Consider the following 5,921-nt stretch of genomic DNA (forward strand, 5'->3'; position numbering starts at 1 on the left):
CAGTGGTGAAGAAAGATTTTTCATTTTAACCAGGGTTTCCCAGGCTTCTTAAACTAGAGAACATTTTGAGACCAGCCTTCCATGGACTGAGCTTCAAGGAATCCTGGTCTGTTGCAAAGCCTCTTTTCAGCCTAGGGTAAGGAGAAGGCCCTTCTCTGAACAGCCGAGGTCCCCGACAGGAACTGTGACCTCATTCCGCCTCTGCTGTGCCTCGAGCGAGGCACTTTTCCTTTTTCAGGGTCTCTCAGTCCGGGCATCTTCGTCCACCTTTTCCTTTCCCTCAGTTGGTATGTCCTATTGAGTCTACTCACAAATACTCCTGGAGGGCCAGTTGGGAGCCAGACTCTGAGGCACTGAGGGGAGAGCAGTGAGCAAGGTGAGGGCAGTTCTGGGAAGCTCCATCATGGAGCTTACAGTATGACAAGGAAGACAGGAATTAAAGCTGTAATTCTCAAAGAGATGAGTGTGCTCAAATGGAAAGTATGGAGCGCAGAGAGAATGGCTGGCTCTAGGCTAGCCTCGGGGCGGGGTGCTAAGACACACCAGTGTGCTGAGGGTGGAGGCCGCTCACCATTGTTACAGATGGCCGGGGGTCCCCACCTAAGGAGTGAGGGGTCTGGGGCAGTTCTTGCAGGTCTGTCTTTGTCCCATGTTAGGTATTTGATGTGTAGATATTACCACCCAGTGATAGCCAACGGCCCCTCTTGTCTTAGGATGTGTCACCCCTTCCCCTCCTTCCATGTGGGATCTGTGTGGTCTGGATGCTGGTGGGGCTTCTTATCCTGGGACACTGGTGAGGACCCAGCCACGTCCTTGCTGCCATGATACTGAAGGGCTCATATCATCCAGAAGTTGAGAGCTGGTGGCTGGGTCCTGTGCCTCGAAAGCTGATAAGTGAGCCCAAGATAAAGACTCACTGGGGTGTGTGAGCACAGACCTCTTTGAATCACGATGAGGTGCCCATCGGCCGGCCCCCTCCTCCCGTCTATCCTGGTAATGCTGTCACAGGGTGATGTGACAAAATCAGTGGCTGCCTTGGTTCTGCCCTCGTCGTGTTTTACTGCACCCCTGCAGCATTCCCATCCTCGGTCTTCAGCCTCTTGCCTCTCCCCCATACCCCTTCCACACTGCAACCAGACCCTTTTTTAATTTTTAAAAAATTTTGCCCACACTGCACAGCATGTGGGATCTTAGTTCCCTGACCAAGGATCAAACCCACGCGCCCTGTATTAGAAGCATGGTATCTTAACCCTCTGGACTACCAGAGAGGACCTCCTGAAGTGTAGGAGACATCGTTGAGTGGAGGTACAGTGATGTACAGTGGCTGTCCAGAGCTTACCTAGACTGTTTCTAACACACAGAATCTATCACTCCCTTGCTTAAAATCCATCAGTGGCTCCCTATTACTCAGGGTGTGGTGTCTAGGCTCTGCTTACCTCTCCGGGCTTCCCTGATAGCTCGGTGAAGAATCCACCTGCAATGCAGGAGACCCCGGTTTGATTCCTGGGTTGTGAAGGTCTGCTGGCGAAGGGATAGGCTACCCACTTCAGTATTCTTGGGTTTCCTTTGTGGCTCAGCTGGTAAAGAATCCACCTGCAATTCGGGAGACTTGGGTTTGATCCCTGGGTTGGGAAGATCCCCTGGAGGAGGGAAAGATGACCCACTGCACTATTCTAGCCTGGAGAATTTAGAGTCAGACACAACTGAGCAACTTTCACTTACTTATTTACTTACCTGTCTGGGCTTATTTGATCTTGCTGCCACTCCCCCACCCCCAACTCTTATGTTCCCTTACGCCCTTCAGTCCCTTCGCATCTACTGCTCCTTCTGCCCAAGCCAGCCTTCCATCCGCCCATCTTCCGTTCACTTTGCCTCCCTGTCTTTAGAGGGCCGAGTTTAGCGTCACACCCTCTCTGAAGCCGTACCTGCCTCTGCACCCTGGGCTAGCTTACTGAGCAGAGTCTTGCGCGTTCTTCTCTTGCTGCACTCATCAAACTGTCTCTTCTGCATGTGAGCACGTTGGGAGCCTGTGTCCCCAGATGGAAGGGTACTCAGTACATCCTGGATATCAAACATGCAAATAATAAACAGCTAACACTCATGGAGTCCTCTGTTGTTGTTCAGTCACTAAGTCATGTCTGACTCTTTGTGATCCCATGGACTACAGCACGCCAGGCTTCTCTGTCCTTCACTCTCTCCTGGAGTTTGCTCAAACTCATGTCCATTGAGTTGGTGATGCCATCCAACCGTCTCATCCTCTGTTGCCCCCTTCTCCTCCTGCCCTTGATCTTTCCCAGCATCAAGGTCTTTTCCAATGAGTTGGCTCTTCACATCAGGTGGCCAAAGGCTTGAAGCTTCATCCTCAGCATCAGTCTTTCCAGGGTTGATTTCCTATAGGATTAGCTGGTTTGATCTTCTTGAAGTCCAAGTGACTCTTAAGAGTCTTCTCCAGCACCACAATTCAAAAGCATCAATTCTTTGGTGCTCAGCCTTCTTTGTGGTCCAGTTCTTAACGTGCATATATGACTACCGGAAAAACCATAGCTTTGTCTATACAGACCTTTGTCGGCACCATGACATCTCTGCTTTTTAGCATGCTGTCTAGGTTTGTCATAGCTTTTCTTCCAAGGAGTAAGTGTCTTAATTTTGTGGCTGCAGTCACCATCTGCAGTGATTTTGGAGCCCAAGAAAATAAAATTTGTCACCATTTCCACTTTTTCTCCATTTGCCATTAAGTGATGGGACCAGATGCCATGATCTTAGTTTTTTGAATGTTAATTTTTAAGCTAGTTTTTCATGCTCCTCTTTCACCCTCATCCAGAGGCTCTTTAGTTCTTCACTTTCTGCCATTAGAGTGGTATCATCTGCATATCTGAGATTGTTGGTATTTCTCCTGGCAGTCTTGATTCCAGCTTGTGATTCATCCAGCCCTGCATTTCTTATGATGTACTCTGCATATAAGTTAAATAAGCAGGGTGACAATATAAAGCCTTGACGTACTCCTTTGACAATTTTGAATCAGTCCGTTGTTCCATGTCTGGTTCCAGCTGTTGTTTCTTGACTAGCATATTGATTTCTCAAGAGGCAGGTAAGGTGGTCTGGTATTCCCTTCTCTTTAAGAATTTTCCACAGTTTGTTGTGATCCACGCAGTCAAAGGCTGTCGTGTAGTCAATGAAGCAGAAGTAGATGTTTTTCTGGAATTCCCTTACTTTTTCTATGATCCATGGATATTGGCAATTTGATCTCTGGTTCCTCCTGCCTTTTCTAAATCCAGCTTGTACATCTGGAAGTTCTTGGTTTACGTACTGTTGGAGCCTGGCTTGAAGGATTTTGAGCATTACCTTACTAACATGTGGAGTCCTGTAGGGGTTGCAGAATGCTTTTCACCTACACTGAAGCATGCAGTCATCACCAAATGTGTGCTATTTTATTACCCCAGGATACTGATGAGGAAACTAGGCTTCTGAGACATTAAACAATCCTCCAAGGTCATGCAGGGGTACGTGCTGCAGTTGTTATACAGGTTGTATGTGATGTGGGTGCACAGGAGATGTGTATAAAGATATCCACTGCTGCACTGCTTGAAACCTCAAGAATGAAAATATGTTCATCAGTAAGAAAATGGAGAAATGAAGTGTTCTTTGTAGATACACACACTGGAAAACCATACAGCAGCTAAAGTGAGGGAACTAGATTTATGTGTATCAACATAGACTAAATTCTAAAAACAGAGTGAAAAGCAAATTGTACAAGGAAAGGTAGAATAAGATACCCATATTTTAACAGTTTAAAAACACAAAATAGGGACTTCCCTGTGATCCAGTGGCTAAGGCTGTGAACTCCCAATGCAGGGGGCCCGGGTTCGTTGATCAGGGAACTAGATCCCACAAGCCACAACTAAAGATCCTGCACGCACAACTAAAAAGATCTCCCATGCTGCAGCGGAGATCGAAGATCCTGTGTGTGGCAACCAGGACCCAGTGCAGCCAAATAACTTTTTTTTTTTAATTAAAGCACAAAATAATACCAAATGCTCAGGAAGGAGATTCACCAATTTCAAGGCTAGTGGTGACCTCTTGACAGAAAGAAGAGAAAGAGGTGGGATGAAGTGGGGACTTTTATCTCTATCACTTCACTAGAAAAATACTTGAAATGAATACAGCAAAGTGTTCATCTGGTAAATCTAGGTGATGGGTTCACCGTTGTCTGCTTTATTAATGTTCTACCTTTTTCTGTGTTTGAAATATTTCTATAATTAGAGAACTTTTAAAAATAAGATTAAATATGCCGTCAAAGTGCTTCAGAAACTAGAGGCTTGAAAACATTCACCGCTTCTCTCCCACCTCAGGGTAAGCTGGGCCCTTCTATGCCTTCAAGCTTTCCATTCTTTCATTTGAAACTATCGTGAGCACCTACCCTGTGCCCTGGTCTAGTTGTTGTCATTGTTCGGTCACTCAGTTGTGTCCAACTCTTTTGCAACCCCACGAACTATAGCCCACTAGGCTCCTCTTTCCATGGGATTTGCCAGGCAAGAATTCTAGAGTGAGTTGCCATTTCCTTCTCGAGAGAATATTCTTAACCCAGGGAAAGTGAAGTAAAAGTGAAAGTCACTCAGTCGTGTCCAACTCTTTGTGACCCCATGGACTATACAGTCCATGGAATTCTCAGGCCAGAATACTGGAGTGGGTAGCCTTTCCCTTCTCCAAGGGATCTTCCCAACCCAGGGATCAAACCCAGGTCTCTGGCATTGCAGGCCGATTCTTTACCAGCTGAGCCACAGGGAAGCCCTGGTCTAGACAACAGTAAATAGTGTAACCAGCGCCCAGCACCCACTTACGTGCCCCTCCACTTGTCCCTCCTTTCCTCGTAAACCCAAACCAGGGTGACTTTCCAGGCATCACAGTTTTGGACTCTCTCCCTGCCCACCCCCCACCTCCGCTTTTTTTCTTTTTTTTTTTTTTACTGTATTTTGTTTTCCTTTTTAAGTGAGGCAGACCAAGGTTCAGATCTCTTACTGATTCTGCAAGTATCCAGGGCAAGTAACTTGTCCTGTCTGGGCCTCAGTCTACTCACCTGTAAAGTGGGGGTGGTACCATGGTCTCCCAGGGCCGTGTGAAGATGAGGGAAACACACGTGATGCCCAAGCACAGCTCGTGGCCTGGAGCAGGTGTAAGAACCAGTCCCCTGCCTTTCCTCTTCCCAGAGGCCCTCCCCCACAGTGCCTGGCTCATGCTGGCCTCTGCACAACAGCACTTATTCTCAAACTTTTCAGTTTCAGGAACTCCCCTTTTTATTATTTTCCCCATGCTTTGGAAGATTTTGATCCCAAATTGCATGTATTAAGTCATTATTAATTTATTTCCCATTTTTTATTAATCAAAGACATAGATAGCTGCCCCTCAGAGCTTCTGATCTGTACAGCCCTCCGGGAGCTGCACATGGCTAACATAATTCCAGCCAGAGGCAAAGGAATCAGCAGTGTGTGTGGTCTGGGTGGCCTGAGGAGGGCCCATGTAGTGGCACGGTGTTCATTTCCTTTTAGCTAAGAGCTGTGGAAGCAGCCTGCCTTGCGTGGGTCGATCTGCTTTCCCAGGTCACTGACCGATGGGCTGGGGGCTGAGTCTTCCCTGTGAGGCTTGAGTCCAGGGCCCCACACAAGTCCCGGACCTTTCATCTGTTTGACTCACTCCAAATAGATGGCGTGCACCAGCGCCACCCAGAAGAGAGTGGGGTTCGTGTAGTGTGTGTGTGTGTGTGTGTGTGTTAGTCACTCAGTCGTGTCCGACTCTTTGCGACCCCACAAACTGTAACCCACCAGGCTCCTCTGTCCATGGGACTCTCCAGGCAAGAATACTGAAGTGGATTGCCATTCCCTTCTCCAGAAGACCTTCCCAACCTAGGAATCGAACCCTGGTTTGAC

This window comes from Bubalus kerabau, chromosome 6 (assembly GCF_029407905.1).
Source record: "Bubalus kerabau isolate K-KA32 ecotype Philippines breed swamp buffalo chromosome 6, PCC_UOA_SB_1v2, whole genome shotgun sequence".
In the NCBI taxonomy this organism is placed as follows: Eukaryota; Metazoa; Chordata; class Mammalia; order Artiodactyla; family Bovidae; genus Bubalus; species Bubalus kerabau.